Source organism: Cimex lectularius, unplaced genomic scaffold, assembly GCF_000648675.2.
Source record: "Cimex lectularius strain Harlan isolate CLEC.00 unplaced genomic scaffold, Clec_2.1 scaffold2, whole genome shotgun sequence".
NCBI lineage: Eukaryota > Metazoa > Arthropoda > Insecta > Hemiptera > Cimicidae > Cimex > Cimex lectularius.
In genome coordinates, this window is record NW_019394219.1 from 5,455,494 (window position 1) to 5,480,547 (window position 25,054).

At 35.7% G+C, this 25,054-nt stretch overlaps 1 protein-coding gene and 1 non-coding gene across 8 annotated transcripts in view; one reads left to right on the plus strand and one right to left on the minus strand.

The window, feature by feature from the left end:
• LOC106666717 (protein muscleblind) overlaps window positions 1-25,054 on the plus strand; it is a 264,153-nt gene that overhangs the window by 67,796 nt on the left and 171,303 nt on the right. The window lies entirely within an intron of this gene.
• Window positions 13,635-13,708, minus strand: Trnan-auu. The gene has a single exon. It is a non-coding gene; the product is annotated as a tRNA-Asn (tRNA).

The window sequence follows — 25,054 nt, forward strand, 5'->3', positions numbered from 1 at the left end:
GGCTTTTTCTCCACCGGAAACTGTTTTCTTTTTATTCTTGACCCACTCTTTATATTTAATTACCGTCTTAGCCTGATACATGAAACAATCGGCGGCGTGGGCTGTTCTAAAAGTAAATGTTTAATTCATCAATAAAGGGCGACAATGCAAGGTTTTTTAATTTATAGAAGGTAGAAAAAATATCGTTTTCTAAGAGGCCTGAAGGCGAAACGTTCGAACAAATTGAGATCTTATAAACTACTCAGATTTTATCCGCCGAATGTGGCTTAAATATGTTCAATCCGATGAATATTTTAATGAATTATTGCAACTAAAGTCACGCGACGACAAGCCGATGGATTTCGTAATTTGCCCGTCGTAATCTATAATCATAAATGATGGCTGTATTTCATTGGTAAATGGTCACTTCAAATAAATCCTCCAACAAAAACCTATACATAATTACCAATAATGTACAGAAATGTTTTAGAGGTTGTGCTTAGCTTGTCTTTCGTTAAAAAACCTAATTTGTTTAGGAGTGTCAAAAGTCAATTTAAAACTCAAGAAATGTATCGATTTTTTACAATTTTATTGTTCAATAAATTAAATAGAAAGATAAATAATATTTTCACCGAATGGCGTATTTAAATGGGTGTCTTAAAGCGTTAAATGTTGACGTTTGTGTTGTAAACCCGGCTAAATCTAAAGAAAAGCGGGCCTGGTTTTCCGAAAAAGGGATAGGGAGGAAAATAATCATAAATTCCACCGTAGAAAAGGGCCAATATCGTGTTTTCTTTTAAAACTGCAGTGGCAATAAAGTTGGATGTAAGGTCTTAGGAAGGGAACCGTGGAAACATACTTTCCAATAAAGGCAGACTCCGGGGGATGATTACATCATGGATTTGCGAGCCGAGGCCGGTCTAAGAACCGTCGGGGGTGTTTTGTGCTCTGGTGAAGGTTCCTCCGCTGGAGGGTGGGTTTTGGTTATTTATAAGGCTAGAGAAGACCTACCCATGGGAAATAAGCCGCAGAAACAGATTAAACTATCTGCCGAGGGGCCAGGAGGGTAAGCTGGTATCGTTGCCCTTCGGCCACTCTAAACTCACCCCCATGAAACAATCAATCCGGGAAGGGTCTCCGTCTGACACATTAAATACACGGTAGCGACAAATCGCTCTTGGCAGCCTCGACGTGACGTACGCTCTTCCAGGACAGCTCCAGCTTCAATCAATTTCAGGATCAATCTACAGGGTAGGGATGAAACGTACCGTCACACTATCGCCCAAGGTTTCAGATAAAGGCCATTTCTAAAAGAGAATCTAGATGATTTTCATCGATGACAATAATTTACACTATCCTCTCCCCCTATTCTCCTCCTTGATTTTATAAATAAAACATACCTCAATATAGGATAATAAGGCAGATCCTTGATATTTAAAAAGAAATCTTAATAGAAAATTGGTCTTTTAACCTTCAAGAAATAGTTTACCATATCTTGGACTACATCAGCAAAAAAACCTACTTGGAATCCGCATAATCGACGAACATTGTCTGACTCGTCAGATAAAAATTCTAAAGAAACTATTGAACACAAGGTTTTAACTGACATCAAGATAAACTGGGCCTTCCGACCAAAACTCAATTCAATACTTAAAAAAGTCGACGCTTCATGCTACGTCGCCAACAATCTACTAACCTCAACTATTTTCACATAAAATCATTACTCCAAGTCATCTGAGGTCTTTGTCTTTTTCTTCTTCGTTCCCCAGGGAAGCATACTTTCTCCCTTAGTTTACCCAGCAGAAAAATGCAACCAGGACCCTTCAAACCCTGGTGTGTTTTAGTGTTTATACCTAGACCCCCTAGCTGTTAATGGAGAAACACGGAAAACCAAAAAAAAAGCTCTGTGGACAGAACAACCCTTCTTCCACTGACTTTTCACGATAACATAAACGTCTCCAGGTCATTGATAGCATCTCTTCCTCTGAGTTTCAGCAAGTCCATTGTACTATTAAAATTTAACACCTACTGGAATGTTGTATATTTCAAGGTAAAATAAGAACTCCAGAGCAAGACGTACTGTATAGATATAGATACTGCGATGAAGTACGTGAAGGGTCTCAGTTATCTCTCCTGCATATAAGAAACTTTACTGTACAGACTAGTAACTGGCCAGCCACATTTTTTATTAGCTGTTTTAGTGTGTGTTGTATTTGTTATTCTTAATTTTTATTATTACTTTTTTTTTTACTTTTACTACTCTTCTCACTGTAAAGGACCTTCCACTCCCAAGAAGCAGGCCCAGGTTGAATACAAAAGATCCCACCTGCTTATCTTGCTTAATGACTTTATGCGTTTTCAAAAAATTCGAATGGTTCTATTAATTTATTGTAGATTTCTCCTTGAGGACTGCGTTGGTTAGGCAGTTCGGAATTCTACACCTGAAACACGAAAGACCGACCAAAACAGAGAGTATAAGCGGACCTCGGATGAGAAAATACCAAACTAAATTGATTCTTATATTCATTTAGCTTTCTATTACTTGTGTTGTTCTTGAATTATGTCTCTCAAGTGGTATGATCCATCCCGCCAGATAATTGACGTGTCATCTTTAATAATCATTGTGCTAAACCAAAACTACAATGTAACGTTTTATTCGCAATAAAATTTGATTATTCACGAACAAAAAAATCAAACAGAATAAATAATCTATAAACGACGATTTACTGGTTTATCCATGCTTTATTTTTCTTATCGCCTTTGTGATTTGGCGAGAAATCAGTACTCATGACGATAACAACTGTAAAAGAAGAGTTGAATCATTTTTCAGGAAAAGAGCCCTCGGTGGATATTTATTCCGCCCTGGAAGCACCTTGTTTTTGTAGATTCCCGATTATGCGGTATGAATTTCAAAGTCCAGCCGGGTGCGAGCTTTCGCAGGCGCTCCGGGCTCAACGGCGGCCCGAAACGGGGCCGCTTATCTTCGCTTCTGAGGTCGAAATGATGAATGGCCGCAGACCGGTGCTATCTCTTCAGAGAGGGTACACCCATAAGTTACGGGTCCACGCCTCCCTCATCAGAAAAACTGCTTCGCCTCACGAAATAAAATCGCATTTCCCAGCCTCCGCCTGTTTCTTAGTTACCGTTTATAAAATAGTTTACCGTTTTAAAACAAACGCTCGCTTTCTGTTTTTTCGTGGGAATGTGAAGGGGGGGTTATCTGCTTCTTTTCAACTAGAATAAACAACTTCATGAGTGCGTCAATACATGTTCGAATTAAACATTCCGTCGGCTGGAAAAAAATTAGTGAAGTTTTTCCTGTAATTTCCCTTTTTGGCCAAAGCGTTCAAAGAGCCCTTATCTCAATTCGACCGACATAACAGTTCTTTATTTTAGTTTATCAGACCTGACTCATCCCGCGTAATTACGTAATCCTATTTGCGTTTTAATTAGATAACTACCCGTAGGACAAAAGTGAATTGTTTCTTTTTTATATTTGTAACATTTTAAAGTTAGTACATACATCCAAGAAAATACATATAAAATGAACTTCATTCTTTCTTAGTTTACATTATACAGGTACGAGGAAAATTATGGGAATTGAAGATTTTCCGGAAGTAAGGCACATTTATAACAATTTACTTGTCAATTTTCAGTGCCTTTTTTAGTACAAATATTCACGTAAATTGTGCTAATCGATTAGAAATATAATTTTTGAACAAATTGCACAATCGACCCAAGCAAATAGCAACGTGTGGGCTATCTGGCAGTGCATTATTTACACAATCATTCATGATTTAATAGTTAAATAGATCCTTATATCGGAAAAATACGCAAAAAATATAAAAATTATATTGAAAGAGAGTTATATTAAGAAGGGATCATAAATTGGTCAAAACGGGAAACAATTCAGTTTTGTTAAAAGAAACAATTGATCGAACAATTTCCATCAAGTCACTTTTAAACAATTAATATATCAACTTTTCATTTTTACTTACCTTAGGGCATTAAACAAATTAAATTGATCGATTTAAATAACTCACATTCATAAACATAATCGGAAGCGTGAAAAAGTACTCTTTTTAGACAAGTTAGCACATTCAGCAGACTCTTTTCTGGCAAATTGGAAAATTTCTCTACATTTTAATTAGAAGGAATATCGTTGAACCATTTATAAAAACTTGTTTTTCTCAGAAAAGAGTAACAGCGCCTGCATTTAATTACAAATCGAGAAGAAATATCGTTGTACGATTCATAAAAAAAACACTATTTTTTCTGGGAAAGTAGATGAAGAGATAAAACATTTACTTTTCGCGGGTGTTTACAGTGAGTTAAAATACTTATTTTTCTCGGAAAAGAGTAAAAGTGTCTGCACTTTATTTAGAAATGAATGGTAAGAATGTTGGGCCATTTATAAAAACATACCGTTTTTGTCTCAGATAAGATTAAGATTGCAATTTAATTAGAAACACCACATTGGGATATATTTAGTTGCATCGTTCATAAAAACATTTGTTTTCTCTTTAATGAGTTAGAATGTTCGCAGTAAGATAGGACACTCCCTATTTCTTGGAAAATGTTTGGAGTGAGATAAAACAACCCTTTTTCTCAAATAAAAGTAAGATTGTCTGCAATTTAATTACAAACTTCAAGTTTAACTATCGTTTCACAATTCATATAAATCATTTTTTTTTAATGAGAATGAATATTCAAATTGAGATAGAAAACTCTTTTTTTTCTTTGCTGGTTTTGTACTTTTAAAAATATATTAGTTATATTTTGGTCAAAATAGCAGTGTATTTATGGAAAAATGCTAATCATGTTAATTGTGTTAAAGTTTATAACGCTTGGGTGCTATTTCGGATATTAAGAAAAGGCAAAAGGATCAAAGTGTGATCAAATTAGAATAAAATTCCGTAACAGGATTTCAAACAAGGCACTTCCAGATAGACTAGCAAACCTGCCTTTTTACGAATTTTTGTTATTTAAAAAAAATTGATTAGTCGTTATTATTCTCAAATAACAACTCAATCGTAAACCTGTGAATAATCTTCCTGACACATTAGCACATTTAGCAGCATTATTTTAATAGAACAATAACATTTAACACGATACAACGGTTGCGTCTGATTATAAATACCAGTTTCAGCACATTCTTCAGAAATATTTGTTCTTTCAGTCGAGTACTGACTTACTCAACTCCAGACCATATTAAGAAACTCAGAACAATAGCTGAACTAAGATTATCTTGAAAACGACAAACTAGAATCTTTCATAAATTCTCCGCTCACTTTTTCAACCCTGCTGCATTTGAAAGTTGACAAAATATGTATGAATTTTTTACATTTTTATTTCCAAAAGCTTGTCTTGGAAATTTGTTACAACTGTAATGGTTAAGTACCGCTTTACTTGGCTTACTTTAGTTGTTTATACCCGACACTTCAAAGTTCCTATGTTTAACATTGTTTTAAATTGTGCAAACTTTAAAGAGAATACTGTACATGTTATTTTTTCTTAACTTCCAGTAACTCGTACTGTTGTCGTTATATGAATTCGATGTTTTGTCATGTTCTTTGTACGTTTAACAATTGTAAGTTAAACTTTTGCTATAATAAATGTAATCTTGAAATCATTCAGTTTATTAAAGATAATTGCTTGGGTCAAATTCTTTACCTTTTTCACCTATCTTAAAACGGCCATTAAGGTAGAAAAAACTGAATTGTTGTTATGGAGTTAATTAATTGTTTCAATGATGTACTTGAAGATTTGAGTCTGCGGCCATGGTATTCGTTCCGAATCGCAAAACGAATCGATTTTTACGTCACCTTTGAGTGTATTTACCGACCAGAGTAGTTTTCGTGCCAGCTCGGGTTTCGGGGTTCTAATTCGTCCAGGAAGGAAGCCGACTTTTTGTTCGGATGCCGACGAAAGTGAGATATCATCCGTTCCAGAGAGGTGACTCTGTTTTCACTGCGGGGGATTGGTTTTTAATTAAATTTCGTTCTTACAATGGCCCAAGGCCGAGACAATTTGTAATCTGTATCGAATCGTGCCGTCCCGTTTAATTTCGGGTCTCCGGCGGCGTTCTATCATCTGAGTCGTATAGGGCCAGGAGGTAGTACGTGAGTGGTTGGACCTATGCTCGATTTCGTCCTTTATAGGTTGTTGATGGAAAATAACCTCAAGCGATATTGGAATATGCATTATTTTTGATTAGTAGCTAACCTAATTGAATCCAATAATGCCCTATGGTACTATTGTAGTTTTTACCTTACATTCCGTAGACCAATGGAAAACATATTAAAAAGTACTCACAATTATACTAAAACTATGAACATTTACATTCAACTATATTATTTAAAGTCTACAGTTTTTCCCTGTCAAATTACCTCTTTTTAATTTCGCATTAACATTGTTTTACTTCAAATTAGCCCTTTTTAATTGCAAATTAACCGTTGTTATCTTCGAATTAACCCTTTATTCAACAAAAAACCGACGAGATATAAGATTGTAATATAAAATCCACATATTTGACATTTTTGAAAATAAGTAATAATCGGGCTTTTAAAAACCATATGAAAATTAATTACAATCAAAATTAAAATTATATAAAATAAAATATACAAATAAAGAATTATAATTTAGTTTAAGAATTTTTATAATTTGAAATTAAAAAAAGTAATCTGAACTTAAAAAAGGTTAATTAAAAAAATTAAAACAGATTAAGTTGAAGTTCAAATGGTTGATTTAAAATTAAAATCGGCTGCTTTGGTCCGCAATAGGGTTACTTTGAAATTAAAAAAGGGTATATTCGACGGAAAATAGCGAAATCTGTACATATAATATTATGTCTACGATTATTTAGGCATAATTTATTTTGTTAGTTGGTCGTTACCAAGCATCTTGATATCACAATCATTGCTGTTCTTATCTCAGACAGGAGATGGGTTTGCCTCACCCTGAGGAATGATTGACTGACGACGTGTTTCAGCATTTTACAATCTTTGGTGATTGGTCTTTTGAATGTGGAAATATCTAGGATATGTAGGGATGGCTCTATTTGCATTTCAACATCTTCAGTGGTAGGACTATTGATGGCGCCATCAATAGTCAATCATAGGCAGACAAAGATGGCGCCATTTATTTCAACATCTTTAGTGGGTCTGTTGAACAAGGAAGCTTCTGGGATATGAAGACCAGTATGCCTCTTAGGCATTTCCCCATCTAAGTGGTGGTACTGTTGAAGATTGAAGCACTTAGAATAAGCAGCTAAAAATGCAGCGTTTCTGGATTTCACCAGTTTGATTGTTGTTACCAGCGAAGTAAAGAAAAAGAGAATAGACGGATTAAGGTGATTGGAAACAATTACATCACTCTATGAAACTGTAGCTATAATTTATTTTGTAGTTTGGCCGGTTCGGGTTATCCTTGTCTAACCATGCTGGACTGTCTAGTGTTTCGACATTTCCCTATCTTAAGTGGTCGGTTTGTTTTGGAAGACTTCTGTGTTTTCAAGTGATGCTAGTTCTTGTCCTTTTTCATTCCTCTCTCAGTCACCGATAATTCTAATGTTGTTTGGTTTATTTCGCCAAGAGCCCTGGAACAGCGGCAGCCAAAACATGGAGAATAAACAGACCAAGATGATCGGAAACGATAAAACAGGTTCATCATCCTACTTACCTCAACAAGAAATGTCGTTGTATTTCGCAACACAGTTTACGTAGTTTCAAGGTGATTTACTATACTATATTACTATATTTTCATAAGTTCTAAGGTTGCAAAGCATATCTCCGCCCTCAATAGACCGATTTTAGCATAAATTGGTCAAGGAATTCAAGATTTGTTGAGAAATATTTATCAGGACGTATAAAAAACTCTTCCTATTGTGTTAGAAATATGTTATGGAATATGTTAATATGCGCGGTCGCTTTCTACGATTTTCTCGAAACAAACGATTATATATTCATATATACAGAACTATTTTCCCCTGATTTTGGAAAAATTCCCGGTGGGTCAGTGTTTAATTTTGATAATGGCGTAATAAGGTGCAGTAGAGATAGATTAAATCAAAATCAGATAATCGGAGAAAGTGGTACTGCACGTTTTGAGATGTTATAGTAATGGTACTGCGTCGTTCGACGGGAAATTCCCGTCCAGGTTTCTTCTCGAAGCAGGGCCCACTTCCGGTCAGTTATTAATGATCCCCTCCTGGTATTTTTGTAAAGGGAAGACTAATTGCGTCCGTCGAACAAAAAGGGGTCACGAGTGTTTGCAAGGGGATGTAGTCATCAATAGAATGCTAGTTGGTTTTAAAGAAGGCGTTACCCAAGCGAAGCCCGGCTGACCCTAAAGGTTTAATGATGCTTTGCTCTCATTAGGGTCACTTTTTTTACAAATTGTGCATCGGGCCTGGGTGAAATCACACTGAGATGGTCATAATCACTACGTGTAAACTTTTAGAAAATTCTTTTCTTTATAAAAACTACGAAAAAAATGTAATAAAATCATCAATAAATTAAAAGAAAAGTTTAAGAGACTTTTTTAAATTTATTTTTGCGCCAATTGCTATGTTTAAGTAAACTGGATAACATTTTAAACTCAAAGCAAAATGAATGAAAAAATGTACGTAAATAAGAAAAAAGAGGAACTACTCATTCCTAGTTACTCCTTTATATTAGGTATTTCAATTAACTATTTTTTTATGTAGGGGATTGGTTGAGATAAAAAAGTCATGTCACGAACGGGATTCGAACCCACGACCTTCGGCTAAATACGCCACTGCTCTAGCCACTCGAGCTATCGTGTCTTCGATCCTCTCGGACACCAGCTCTCCATCTCAACCTTCAACGGCTCGAATTTTCCCTCTTTTTGCCATTTTTAAATGTCGTGTAATCAGGTAGTAATTAGCTCAGCGACTTATGAAGAGGCTTCGAGAGGATCGAAGTCACGATAGCTCAAGTGGCTAGAGCAGTGGCGTATTTAGCCGAAGGTCGTGGGTTCGAATCCCGTTCGTGACACTGACTTTTTTATCTCAACCAAGACCTTACATAAAACGAATAATTAATTGAAAAAAGTAACTTGGTCAATTGACCACCAAAACATAAATGGCTTTATATTAGGGTTTATCACTTTCACTGTCACTTAGTGGGTCGTGAGGCGAGTGACGTCGGGAGGATTATTAGAAGGGCACAGGATGAAAATTTTGTCATGAATCATGAGAGTTTGTGTGGCTGGATAATTGTTTGTAAACTTTTTGTAGCGGTTTTGGGCGACTTCAAGGTCCTATTGGTTATTAATATCATTTGAATTGGATACATAGAAAGGAGCATCGTCAAGGTTCGAAGGTTTTTGGATCGTAGGAATTGGATGCATTTGAGGTTGGAAAGTATTGTTGAACGATTTTTTTTAGGTTGGAACTCCAGCCAGGTTGGACATGGATGCTAAATATTTGGAACTAAAGGATTCATTGGTATTCAACCTTAGGTTTTGTCGAACCCCAAAGTTCGATGCCGTATGTCCATATGGGTTTCAAATTAGTAATATTAATGAGTCGTTTGTTTTGAAGAGTTAGTTTGGTTCATTGGTTCATCAATCTTTTAAGAAGTCTGAAGCGTCTTTTTAGTTCATGTCTTTTGGGTCTTGTGTTTGGCTTCCATGTAGTTCGTTAGTCAATGTACAGCCCAATTTAGCTCCATTAGCTGGTGCGAGAGGGATGTTATTATAATAGATAGGAACATTGCTTATTCTGCGAAGGGTAACAGTGAATTTTCACATTTTTGTATGTATATTGTCATCTTCAACCGCTTGAACCACTGCTCAAAAGATCTTAAATTACAGGTTTCTGGTTGAGGTGACAATCTTTATAAGAACAAAGTGACGGTATCATCCGCATACGTGGTGAGTTGCAGGAAAAATAGGAATGTCCGAGGTTTATACTATGTAGAGAATGGGTCCTAAGATACATCCTTGTTCATCTGTGGGATAGCCGGCTGATAGAGAGGGGCCAGTGTTGACTTGAAAGTATCTGTTGGTTAGGTAGGAGTCTAGCATTAGGTTGGTATGAGGGGATTCTCTTAAGCTTCTAGAACAGCCCCGAGTGCCATAGCCGCTTTACATCTAGGAATACATCGAAGCACAACTCCTTTTGGTCGAGTGATGATGTCTGCTTAACAGGTTAACAACAAGGCTTGAATTTTATGTTGCAAAATTGGTTTAACATACTCTTTAAAACTGAGGTAATAATGACTAATAGTGAATTCGTATGGTGACTGAGTTGATTTTACGGCAGGTATTTTAAATAAAGCTATCTTGTTTCTTTTCATCTGTTTTATTTACAAAAAAAAAATATATATATATATTTAAGTTTTTGTATATTTACTGGCGTGTACCAATCGAATATGATCAACAAACCTTTTACAGTAAAAACTGTGATATTTTTGTTGTTTTATCTGTCATCTCGAGAAAGTCAAATAAACTGGAATCCCCGGTTGTTTATTCGGGTCGGAATTGCGCCATTCTGAAAACCCTTTTTCCCAAATCGGATCCGAGTCCCGTATTTGGAATGATGTCGTTAAAATGCCGATTTTGCACCGTTTCTGTTTAAGCTCGATAGAAGAACTACATTTATTACTCCTCTCCGCCAAACGTCTCGGAGGACTGAGAAAGTGTGCGGATCAGGCCATTTTTTATATCGAAATTGCTCTTCAACCTATGATAAAACAGTATATTTAGTATAATGTTGCACATTCACTGTTGCACTGATTTTTTATTAGGATTTTTATCTGCAAATGTTAAAAATAGTAAATGGCAGGCGATACGGACTGGATTTGTAGAATTATCTTTTCCTTAAATAAAATATATTTCTCCAATCTCTCGATAGCTACATAAACTAAACATTTCTTAAACAAAATGGAACTAAACGAAGCAAAAACCCATCAAATTTTTCAAGTTAAACAGCTTGTACAGTCTGTGTGAAGACTTGACTGGAAGAAATGGATGTCCAGTATATTAGATGGCGGAATCTGACAGCTCTATCATTATGGCTAAATTGTTGGAACGAAAGGTAGCTGGTCTTACTTCTGTCCTAGACGTATTTCCATTTTTCCAAACATTAAGGATTGTCCCTTACGTATGTTAGGATTTCAAGTCAATCTGATATGCTGGAATAGTCCTGAGCACCTTACTCCAGTTGATGTCAATAGGTCCCTGAGTAAATGTAAACGTTTTGTGTTTTTCAAATTATTCTATTTACTTCTATTACTTACTAAGAACGTAATCAAATTCTTCCTTGAGATTTTACGTTAGTTTGCTGACTAGATCAAGTTCTAAGCACCAAACTTTTGCGAATGTCTTGTATAATTCATTCAATATGCTGCCTAGGTAGTCAGTCCTAAGGACCTAATTTGGCTCGAATCCTTCCTTCTTATTGGTGATCAAGTCTACTAATTGTGTTTCAAATCATAAAATACTTTATTTAAAAGTAGCATCATGTCTTGTGTGAAGATACGTCAGTCTATTGCCTAGGTGTATTCCTAAGCTTCTAACTTGAGTGGATGTTAACAGGTCCTTATTGTACACTTTAGGCATATTCTGTCTGTCCATTGTACGTATAAACTTCGCATAAAATAATTTGCTTATTACTATTAAGGAACATATCAAACCTTGTGTAGTAGTTCAACGTCAGTTTGTTGTCTAGGTATAGTTCTAAGGTCCTAATTAAATAAAGGTAAGAATAAAAGGTTCGTGAACAGAGCAGACAAGTTTAATCATTGTGGCTATGATGATAACTCGAGGGGATTTCAACGGATAAATATTTTTTGTAATACTTACAAAGAACAAATCAATCCTAAGCTTCTAACTTGAGTTTATCTGAATAACTCTGTTGTACGTTGTCGGTCATTCTATTTGTTCAGTGTAAATGGTAAAACTTGGTAAATAATCAAGTCTTGGGTGGATTCCATGTCAGTCTACTGAATTCGTATAGACCTAAGCACCTAAAATTGAGCAGATTTTGTTGTTATTCTGTAGTGAAAAACTTGTCCATTCTTTCAATTTAAATGCTGCGCATTTTCCTAGTTCGGCATTTTTTTTTCATTTTATGCTCTGTTTTCCGATAAGCGAAAGCACATGTAGTGAAAACTTGGACTTAAGCAACCTTAAAGTACCCTTAAAATTTAATATTTGTCTTATTGCTTTACCCAATTTATCACTATTAATATGATTTTAAAATTATAATGATCGATAACCTATTGATTATCTAAGGTTAAAACAGATTTTAAAAGATTTTTTCTATTTTATCTAGAAGCAAAAATAGCCCTGGAATAAATTTAAGTTTAATGTCCTATTGAAATAATTCATTAATTTACAGTTTTACACAAGGTATAATCACAGATACAAATCTTCCCTTATTTTTATATTGTAATGAAAGTTAATCTCGATGTACAATCATAAAAAAAGACAGAAAAAAGTTAATTTTAAAGTGAGAAATTATGTTATTATACATATCTCTTGTATATCTTGAATATTTTATTAGCCCGTGTGTTTTATTCTTATTATAACAATTAAAATTTGCCCAGGCTGGTAATGGCAGTAGCAATTTGGCCTTAGCCCAAATAAAACAGGCAAACTTCCTGCTGGAGGCGAGTTTATTACCTCGGAAACGAGAGTTGACGGCCAACTGACCCAACGGTATTAAACTGCAATTTGCCTGAATACGCCTACAGGCTGAATATTTTAATTCGCCCACTAATAAAATAAGTAACAAATGTTTTCCGTCGGGAATCTGTATTTCTGATGCTATTTCAAAGATCCGGTGACGTTATCTGAGAGAAATATCTCTCCGTCCTTGTACCGTCTAATAAATCAGCATAGAATTTATCATTTGTACCAATTCAAATGCATAAATCGCTTGATTAATTAATAAACAAACAATAAAAAGAAGATTAGGAAGAATCATTGCTTTGATGGTCATTGTGCTGGTGCCGATATAATCAATTGATTTTTGGAATCCTCTGAAGAATTTATAAAAATATAAACACTCCTGTTTTCTCAAGCATATAATATCAGAGTATCGGTTGCACAACAAATTAAAATTTTCTATTTTTTATTTGGTAAAATATATTTAAGAAAATAGTAAGTACTTACACCCATAGTTCGTAGAGTTCTCCTCTTCCTCTCCTCCCCATACTGCCCAGTTATCCATCTGGCAGTACATTGTGAGAAAAAATTTCATAAAACTAAATAATTCAATAATGTCATTTCTGATTTATATTCCACACGCCCCATGTTGCAAGCCCAAGAAATTTATTCTGCACGACCTGCAGTTTAGCGATGTTTGGCCAACATTTGTCAAGAAGAAGTCGATCAGCGACATTTTACATTTTAGACTCATTCTTTCGAAATTTCTAGAGCTAATTGTTTTGTTGTTTCTTTTCCAGGTGAGGATCCTCTGATTACTTATTGTATTCTCAGTTTGGTGAGTTGAAATGCCACTTATCTTTCATTTAAGTTTTCCTTTCCTTTATAAACATTCTAAACACCAGCTTCGACATTTTCTTCTTCTAAAAAAAATTCTTATATCTATGTGACCTGCGGAGTTCAATATTAAAACAAATTAATCTTTTTATGTAATGTTTTGGTTGAAATGAAAAAGCTAGTGTCACGAGCGGGATTCGAACCCACGACCTTCGGCTCAATACGCCGCTGCTCTAACCACTTGAGCTATCGTGACTATATAAGGAATAAAGAAAAATATTGTAATTGACAAAAAGTTTAAAGAAGATTACCAGAGTTACAATTTTTCTACACTTTATTTAAATAGTCAATTAAGTTAAATCTTTACAGGCTTTACATTACTGAGTAAAAACCTTCGAGCTAATAAACGGAAAAACATGATCATTAAACATAAATGCCTGCTCTGCTGTAAGAAAGAACAAAAACTAGGTAACATAGAAAAATAACTTAACCAATTAAGCACTAAGTCGCAGATATATGTCCAAAAATAAGCCTCGAGAAGCAACCTATACAAGTAAAATTAAATTTTGACCTTTAATCTATCTGCTAGCTTTAATTAACGATCAGTTTACTAACATTTGGTAGATTTTTAGTTATTGAGTATTTAATAACTTTGAAGTTAAGCAACATTAAGGTTACTAATATGTAAATGTCCACTCGTGATATGTAGAGTAAAGTCAATAAAATTAAAGTGTGAGATATGTTGTTCTGTCGGATGATGTACACATAAGAAATAGTTTGCTTAATGATTTTTCGGAAAAACGAAAAATACTAAAAAACGACAAATCTACAACCCAAATCTACACATTCAAAGGTACAATATTAAATTATTGTTGAGGTCAAGAACTACACCATTCTGGTTTGGTGTCACTCATTATGAAGAATAATGAAATGTAAGTTGTATCGTTCAGCCTGTAGTCGTTTCCAACATCCTGGCCTATCCTTGGTAATCTGGTATGCCACATTTCCTGGGGCAAGAAAATACTGTATTTTGGTTATTTCTTATCTTCTTTGCCCGTCTTTCCTTGGTGGTTGGTCTGCCAGAGACAAGGAAGATCGAAAACTTCTAAACTATGTTGTTTCTTTTCTGGTATTTTTGTTGTCTTTTGTGGAGGGGTGGACCTGAAATTTGTGGTCGTCCCTTATTTTCATTGAACGCATACCTCTTTCTTCTCATATGCTGGGCATTACAAGCTAAAAAATATGAATAATTATAAAAATAATGGTGAGGTTCTCTTGGGGTCTGCGTGGTAATGAATCTGAAACTTGGTCGTTTTCTATCATCTAGGTCCGCCTATCCTAGGTGATGTTTGATCTTTGAGAAGCTTATATGGATGAAGATGTATAAAAGTCGAAATGTATAAAAGTAATGTCAGATACAGAAAATATAAGGACAAACCAGAAACGACCTTATGACTTTATTTTTTTTTTTTTTAAATAAATGGTGTAGACTGCCGTTTAATTTTTTGCACAAGGCATTAAGGTTTAAAGGTTCTTTATCTAAAATTTGCCCGCTGTTTTAATCAAAAAAGAAGGATTTACCTTCATATTAGCCTTGAGCTTGTATTACTACTTTCCATACGCTCAATAAACTTTCTAGATGTAAGATAAAATATTGCAAGCATGGAATAATGGGCATGGATAAAGTTTTAATTTACTTTTTTTTATCGTTAATGATTGAGTTTGACATAGAAGGATGTTCCAGATGTACCTTTTTGATGGAAATCCTGGTGAAAGGTTGCAGGGTTTTCCTAGGCAAGTGGAATGGATCGGACGGCAATTGCTTTCGGTTGTAATCGAAGCTCTCCGGTCAGCCGGCCCTGAGCACGGACGGTCTCGGATATCAACCGACTGGCCGGCGCCGGCAATCGATACGGCCCCGAGGGGCGAAATTTTCGGTTCTAAAGCCGTTTTTCTCTAGAACTGGGGCGGACATATTTAATTCGGTTTTGGGAGATCGCGTGCCGGGGGATCGATCCGGGCCCCGCCGGGCTTATCGATCCTCCCGGAACCGAGCCGGGAACACGAAAATATTCAGGGGGTTGGATAACGTTTAGCCGCCTTGCTTTCTCCCTCGCCGTCAATTTTTCAGCTTTGTCCGTCGCCTTTTTTAAATTCAGAGGGAAGGCCAGTCGCTTCTGGTCAGAAAACGATAATCCGGTGCATGTACGGTAAAGTCGATTGTTGTCAACCCATCACCAAATCGACGATCAGAAGCACATCACATTCTACATCAGCTAAGACTATAATCACAAGATTAAGTGATGATTGTTCCATTAAGTATATTTTTCCCAATCCAGCTAAGCCTAACTTCGATTACTCTTCAATACTTTTCTTTTTTTATATGGTATTTAGTATTCCCAGCCCCTGGAGATATTCAAATGTAGATATGCGTAAGACCATATGAGCGAGTACATGCGAACGGTGATGAAATGTCCAAACGTTCAGGTTCATCACCCCACAGACCTGAACCAGACGTCGCACAGTTCTTTCATTGACCTAATGTCTGATGGACAAAAAACGGAGAAGATAGGCGGACGTGATGATGATGACAATATGGAAGCATTCAAATTGATGGTTCATCTTCCGGCAGTCTGCAACAAGAAATCCCACAGTTCATACTTTCTTCGGTACAGTCTGTCACAATGTCTGGCGGACCAAAACCAGCAAAGAAGCGGACCTAGATGGAATGTATCCAAACTAAAGGTTCTCTACCCCCTCAAACATAAAATAAAATCCCACGGCCCAAACGAGGAAGTACAGGCTAATCATGAAGAAATGTCCGAATTTTCAGGATCATCACCCCGCAGACCTGAACCAGATGTTGCCAGTTCTTTCATTGCAACAACATCTGATGGACCAAAAACATGATATGCGGAAAGGATGATCGGAAACATCCAAATTGATGGTTTATCGCCCAGAATTTCACAGCTCATACTTCGGTACAGTCTGTCACAATGTCTGGCGGACCAAAACCAGCAAAGAAGCGGACCTAGATGGAATGTATCCAAACTAAAGGTTCTCTACCCCCTCAAACGTAAAATAAAATCCCACGGAACAAAAACAGCGAGGATAGGCGGAACACCATCCGAATTCAGGTTCATTACCCGCAGAGACTGTATGGTTCCGTATATCATGTTTTTGGTCCATCAGACGTTGTTGCAATGAAAGAACTGGCGACATCTGGTTCAGGTCTGCGGGGTGATGATCCTGAAAATCCGGACATTTCTTCATGATTCGCTTCTACTTCCTCGTTTGGGCCGTGTGATTTTATTTTATGGTCTGAAGACATCCCACAGTTCATGCAATTTTCTTTAATTGGTCTATGCCTACCAGACTAAACACATCCAGGTTAGGCGGACAAGATCGTCGAAAAAGACCAAACTACAGGTTCATCATCAACAACAAAATTCATAATCGTAATTTCTCATCCATAATAAAAACCAGACAACGTCCTACATGTTAAATAGCAAAATTTGTGTACAAATAAAAAATTAATTTTGATGTCATTTGTTGAAGAAAATGGTGTGGTCACTAGATGGTCGTTTACTATCGACCTGGTGTAAGAAACGACCAAAATACAGTTTCATCTTCTCGCACACAATAAGAAATCTCACGATTCATTATTTAGCATTACTGTTTGGTGGTTAATTGTGCGATCTGAGGTGTTTTGTTCATGATTTGCTATTCTAATATGACAGTACGCGGCAGTTTTAGTCCCAAAAACGCGCTGCAGTGCGGAAAGCGAGCGGATTTAAAATGCTAAGTCATGAAAATAGATCAACCGAAGCCCGTCAAGCCATTCCATCGAATTAAAATGCTAAGCTGCTGCTTCTCGATGCAAACTTGTAGCAGCTGGCAAACCATGAAAAATCCTATGAAAATAAGATCTTTAGGGTGAATTCACCAAATGGTTTTTTTTAAGTATAAATTCTCTAGATTTGTTAATGAGATGGACCCATGTTGACCCTCGTCGGACACCTGAGGGACCTCACCACCGGTCAGACGTGAGAAGAGATGTACAAGGTTGGGGAGAAAAAAGAAAGAGATCTGTATTATTTATCACTTCTTTCATGTTAATGAACACCATTATACATTTAACTGATCCGACTCCTTTTTGTCATTCAAATTGACTTTTTTCGGATAGTCAAAGCTCGAGTCAATTATAGGTTGAATAATATTTCATGTTTAGAAGGTTGTAAGTTTCTACTTATCATAAATCGTAATATGCGAGATAAGTAAAGTATATGGAAAAAAACATTAAAGAAACTGTATAAGGCTTGGAACATGAGATCTTATGTTTTTTCATTAGAATTCAAGCAGTTAATTAAGGGAAATAGAACTTTCTTTAATATATTCAACTACTGACCGGGGACATGGAGGTTTTTTATACGAAAGTAAGATGGCCCAATTAAAAGTAATGAAAGGTTAACTGGCCTGGACAACAATAGTCGAGTAATAAAGGGCAAAAAGCCTTATAAACTAGAAATGAAATAACACGGGCGTAAAGAGCCGTAATGGGCCCGGATGGGGCGAGGATAATAAAAAGGCAGTGAGTTACGGCCGGTGGTTAAATTTTACACCGAACCGTTTCTAGTTGCGAAAATCTATTACCAAACTGCGTGAAGTGAATCTCCCCGCCCCTGGTCCAGAGCAAGGATCAAATTGTAAAATGCATTTGCCGAGGGACGTGACTCAGAGCCCGCAGCAGGTTTCACAACTTTCGACCCCGAGGATTTATCTCCGGGTTTTGAGGTCAGCCTGTGTGGGCGGGTCGGTTGCAAATCCAGTTTGGTCTTTGAGAACTAAAGCCATTTTTGGTTTACCTTTCTTAATAAATGGTCTGTCTATCTTAATCCATCGATATTTCACAGACGACGTACGGCCGGTGTAATTGTCAAGATGAATGATTAGAAATGTTGAAAAAACAAACTTTTGAACTGGTTTCTTTAAAATCCAATATTGGTTCTGCGGTTCTCCTGTGTAATTGGTCGTCGTGTTGGCAGATTGGAGTACGACATAATGGCCTTTGATCGTTCAGTGAACTAATCGGCTCAACTCCCCCTTTCATCGGACATTGCTTAATTACCTAACTAAAATTTATTAATTTCCGAAGTACACCCATCCAATCCATCGATCGAGATTTAGAATGTAAAACAGAGGGGATTGGAATTTTTATTTGAACACTTTTCAGGTAACGGTGTGCGGGGAAGGAACGGGCATTCGAGGTGTAGAACGACGGCTGGGGGCGGGCGTGTTATGCTAATATGTTCCAGGCCAACTTCATAGCAGGAGGGAGCGTGTGGGAATTTCTGGGGGAGCAACTAGTTGTAATGAGGATGGGGAGCCCTTCAAACCGCCCCCTCATCACCCGCGGATCGTAACGTCACCCCCGCCCGTGGGGTGAACTCGTAAAACTAGTTTATTAAACCGGCTTCCCTCCTGATTATTCCACCTGCTGCATTGCCGATTGTCAACTGTTAAAATTTAAACCCCCGGGGATGTCCCTCCACTCACCTGAGACTTGAAGACGTTGAATACGCCGATCGGTTTATAGGTTCTCGCTTAAAAGCCATTAAAAGTGTTAACAAAGCCTAATTTCACAAGGATGCCATCCATGAATTTTAACTACAAAGCTCTATTTAAAACTTCTATTTAAGTAAAAGATAAAGTATACATACTACACAAAGAAAATACATTTTTTTTATCGAGTAGTATGATAGGATCTAAATTCAATTCCACTTGATCATAGATGCTATCTAAATACAAACAAACTAATAATTCAGTCAACTTTTTTAAATAGTATGCTTCGTCAACACTTTTAAATAGTGCTTGAAAGAATCACTTGCAGATTATCTATTATGTTATATACTCGTGAGATTTTTTGCCGAAGTTTATGCGGACAGATGTCAAAACCCCACCACCATAGAAAGGACGATAATCGGAAACGACAAATATACAACTCTTCGTTTAGCACACTGAAAGCTACAATATGAGATTCTGTTGTCATTCATTATGACGAAGTGTAAGATGAATAAGGATGTGTAAGTTGTATTGTTCAGCCTATAGTTTCTTTGTTTCCGACATCCTGTTTGTCTATACTTGATGATTTGGGCACACCTCATGGTCTACGAAAAGAAGCAATGAATCGTCAAGATTCCAGCAAGGTCCATCCTGAAGTTTGAATATTTAATAGCTTCTAGGTCCGCTTTTTCTAGGCTGTCAGACACAAGAATGATCGAAAACATCTAAACCATCTCGTTCCTTTTGTGCTCTTAATGGACGGACCTAAGGTTTGGTCGTTTCCAACATCCTGGTTTGTCTATACTTGATAATTTAGCCATACCTCATGGTCTACGGAAAGAAGTAATGAATCGTCAGATGCTTGTTGATGTCAGCAAGGCCCATCCTGAAGTTTGGTTGTCATCTAAACTATCTCGTTCCTTTTATGGATCTTAACGGATCACCTAAGGATTGGTCGTTTCCAATTATCATGGTCTTTCTTCTTGTATGTTGGAAATACGTAAATAGTGGGTCAGACATCATGGTAAAGGCTAAGAAATAATGAATTGCCAATTACTTGTTGAGGTTAGGAAGGTTATGAACCTGTACTTTGTTCATTTTTTTCATCTTGGTCCGCCTTTCTTTGCTCATTGGTCTGCCAGACACTACGAAAATCGAAATAATCTAACTTAGCTTGTTTCTTTTGTGATATCTTTTATTATTTTCTGTAGAAGGTTGATATGTGGTTCGGTCGTTCCTAAACATCATAGTTCGCATCTGATATGTGGGATATTACTGTAAATATATAGAAAAAATGAATTAAGGTTTCTTCTCATTTGCGATATGAACCTGTAAATTTGGTCGTTTCAGAACACCTGGTCTGTCCATCCTGAATGATATGGTATGCCACACGTCACGCTATAGGCTTTATTATTGATGTAAGGTGATTGAATAAAGCATGTAGTTTGGTCATTTTTGAACATCTTGGCCTTTTTTCTTAGAGGTTTTTAGTGCTCTGGACTAGGCAAGGAGTGATGGACCTGAGGTTTGGTCGTTTCCAATCATTAAGATGTCTATATTTCTGTTTTGTCTGAAGTGTCAGGTAGATTTAATGAATTATGAGATTTGGTATTGAGGTCTGCGAGAAGAACCTGTAGTTTGGTCGTTTCCTATGCCAGTATAACAAATCCACCTACCACCCTGCTGACTTTTTCAGTATATTTTTATTTATCAAATATACAATTTATATTTCAAAATCAAAATTCATCATTTATCAATATTTTAACTGAATATTGGATTTTTTTATTGCTTTTTAACTTTTTTTATTCAGTATAATTTTATGCATTTTGCTGTCTTATACTGTTTTATTTAATTTTCTTTTATTCTATCGCTAATGCGCACACATTCATCATAGGACATGACCAAATGACACTAACAACCACACTCCAAGCGCTTAACTTTTTAAAAATTTGCAGATAAATACCAGCATCCACTCGGCGATTCCGTACCTCTTCTTCCACCATCCAATCACATTCAAATGGCCGTCAAAATTTTTGAAAAAAGTAAGAACAAAACAAGGTACGCTACGTAATCAACGGTTTTCAACGAGGGCACCTTGGTTTTTAAAGAATGCTTTTTAGAAAGAGACGTAAAACAACGCTTTTCTGTGGGCGGAGGCCTTGATTAATGTAATTAGCCCATCTTTGTTAATATGTCAAGCAGAACAAATTACTCCTGCGGTCCCGCCCGACACCAACCACGCCGCCAACCCTGATTAATACCGTTTTGACTGGAAAATAACGTTGACCAACTACGGATGCATACCGGAAATGGTGAAACACTCCAAATTGTCTAAATACAACAATAATTTGTGTTTAAATAATATCTCAGAGAGGGTGTTAATTAAGAATTAAATTGCAAAGCACGGAAAACGTTAAAATGGATACTGCACTTGGTTTTCGCCGTCTATTTTCGACAATAATGGCAATTCGTTTATATTTGATAAAAATGTTAAAAAAGGAAAAATTGGCAAAATTACGTTGACCAACCGATTTGAAATGCCGAAGTGCCAAAACATTTCTGACAGGCAAAACCAGCGAGAATAGACAGGATGAAGGGAGATGATCGAGTTACAGGTTCATCACCTCGCAGACCTCAACGCGATATTTCACAATAGGCGATCTAACAAATAATTCGAACATTTTTGAGATATTGATTGTAACTTCTGCTTATTTTATCGGTTCGCTTTTTTTTCTTTTATAAAAAACTTCGCCCACGTTCAGCTTTTATACGTTCACCTTGGCATCAAGAGCTTGTTTTTGAACAGCCTCTAAAAGGTAGACCACTTTTGTGATGAAAATTGGGAAATAAATTGATACGATTTTTTAAAAATATTTTATTACAGTCTGCAATTCTGGGTTACGATATGTAATTTGATGAACATAGATATACTTACAGCTACTTACATAATTACATTGATGGGGAGCAAATAATCAATATTATTCTATCACTTCATTTCATTGAATAACTTCACTGTCTACTCCTCAGAAAGGATGCTGCGAGGTCATTTCCTCTCGAGACGGCGTATGGGATTGTAGGGATGGGTTCTGTTGCGCAGGGCTTGGATGAGACTATTGGGGCGATTTGGATAAATAGAAATTTAAGGATGTGGAGGGTAGTATGAAATATGAAAAAACAACTGCTGTACAGGTCTGGGATAATGTATAACAGAAGAAAATTGGCACATTTCTGAGTCATAGTGGTGCTAAAATAAGGGGTATTCACGATGTTTGTAAGATGTTATCTCGTGTTAACTGGAATAGATAAATGTCCGGCAAGATCGTGAACACCCCCTTCTTTTCTTAGCATGTTAACGTTAATTTTTCCGCAATGCTGCGCGTGGCGATTGGTAGAACCAAAAATAAACCTAAAACCGTCCTTGAAGGCTTGTTGTTATTTGTTTTGATTTTCTTTTGTGTTAAATTGTAAGATGCCACAAGTTAATAAAAAATAAATAAAAAATAATCAACTCTTTCATTCGAAATGCAAACTATGCATTAGAAAAGTACTAACAAATGGCACTCTTCAATCCGTGCCATATGCCTAACATCTATCCTAATGTCTAACAGCCTACTACTTTACAGGTTAGAGAATATATCTATTATGATGAGTATAGGGACAGGTCAGAAATTAACGAAAGAAATGTATTGGTCTGATTTAATTAATGCGTATTTAAGAATAAATGTACGTGTAAACAAAAAACAACTGTTAAATTCATGGCTGCCATGTTGGTTACCTACGCCCTAACGGATAGCAGCGTGACTACATTTTCGACTTAACATCTAACATGGGCCCTGGCCTGTTAGATTGAGAAATGTTAACTAGCCTATTCTTACAAGTCTAGTCATCATTTTTCTCGATCTAACACATCCTAACAAAGTTAACAGGATTAACACAAAGATCATGAATACCCCTATAGTCATTACTTGACCTGATCGACATTGACCACTTTACTGGGTTGGTTAGCAGTTTTCTTCCTAATCCGGAACATATATTCTTTGTCATCATAGTATACTTAAGTTATGGAAAAGGCCCTATAAAATAAGGGAAGTAAACAAAATCTGCGTTGCAAGAGGCGTCGTAAAACTTTAAAAAAAAAGTGTCGTTCAAAATAATCCGCTTTGTCGAAGGCAAAAACGTCTTGCGGCCGAAAATCCTAGTTTTATTCATTACGTCGACCTTGAAAATTTAATTACTTTCAGCGATATTTTACAATTTCAGCCTTCAAAGCTTAAAAGACTCAAATCAATTACGTTTTATTCCGACCGCCGGAATTTCTTAAACATTTTCGATTCTAAAGATTCTTTAAGAGAGAAAGATAAGAAACGACTTCCACGATATTTTTGAAACAAGACAATGTTTGTTTATTCGTTGAATCTCTGAAAGAAATGTTGTTCCCAAAGCTGGGCAGATCTATCTGATTAATCTAGAAATAGATTGGGAACAAAAGGTTACGGCGGTTTTGTTATTTCTGGGGTATAACAAAGGGAAAGGAGTCTCTCTTAGTTTTATTTTTATTAACGTTTATCATTTTTATTTTTGCCGATGAAGAACTGTTTGCGTTCATTTCAATGAATATGCCACTGGAAAATAAATTTTTATTGTGTGCATGGATTTTTTTAAAGACTTATTGTCTATTTATATTTATGATTTGTGTGTTTTTTTATTTACTTTTATGTAGTTTTTTGTTAACAAATTTCCTGTTTTCTTTTTAAATTAAATTTCGAAAAATTTTTGAAAGATATCTTTTTCCATTTTTTGATTCTTTCTGGGTAAAATCGTTTTTCCAGTTAATTCCCTTGCATTTAAGCTTTTTATATTATAATTTTTATTATATAAGATGGTTTTTATTAAAGCCTTATTGTCTTTTTTATATTTATAATTTGTGTTTTTTTAACTTTTCCATGTGATATTGTCCTGCTTTATTATTACATGAAATTTTTTGGACGTTTTGGAAATTTATCACCCATCACCAGAATCTGTTGCAAAGTGTACTTTTCTATTTTTTGAATCTTGATTTTCCTGAGAAAACGAAAACACTCGGGATAATCAAGAATCTAAAAGTGGAAAAAGACATCGTACAACAAATTTCTCATGATGGTTGTAAAGTCCCGAAACGACCAGAAAATTTAAAGAAAAAGTAAAGCAGGTAATTTATTTTTTTTTAAACCACATTGAAAAGTTAAATAAACACAATTATAAATAAATTTTATATTATTTAGCTGCTTCATATTTTATAATATAACTTAAGTTTGATTCTTCATTATCCTGGATAAAACGGATTACCACAGGAAAATCAAGAATCATAAAATGAAAAGGAAATTTTACAACAAATGCTGATGAAGGTTGTAAATTCCCGAAACTCCGGAAAATGTAAAGCAGAAATAAAGCAGGAATTTTTTTTTTTTTTAAACCACATGTAAAAGTTAAAAAAACACAAATTATTAATAAATTTTATGTTATTTAGCTGTTTCATATTTTATAATTTGATTTAGTTTACAAAACTGTTTGAACGTTATAATTGCAAGTAACAGTAAAATGGGCTTTTAGTCTAAGCTCATATACAAGACGGCTTTACTTCCACCTTTACGACCAGGGCGTCGAGGGTGGACCTCCCCCTTATGCAAATAAATTGTATTTCAAGTAATTTTTTACGTTTTCTTTCTTTTAAATTCTTACCAGAGGGTATCAACGATATTCTTTTGATACTAAAATTTAGTACGGTATCATTTTTTCTTTAGAAGCATTCTTTGAACTAGCATTTATGAAAGAACCATGAACAATTCAACCAGGTTTTATAACATTTTTGTCTGGAATTTGGTAATTTTCAAAAAAAATGTTTATTTAATTTTATTAATAAAATCTGAATAAACTATAAAATATAATAAATCTGAAATAATAAGAAATAATCCACCATCAGCTTGGGCCATGAACTATTTCTTTTATTGGGCGTTTATTGTTGTCATAGCGTTAATGGTTTATAAGAGAAGATGTCAAATTG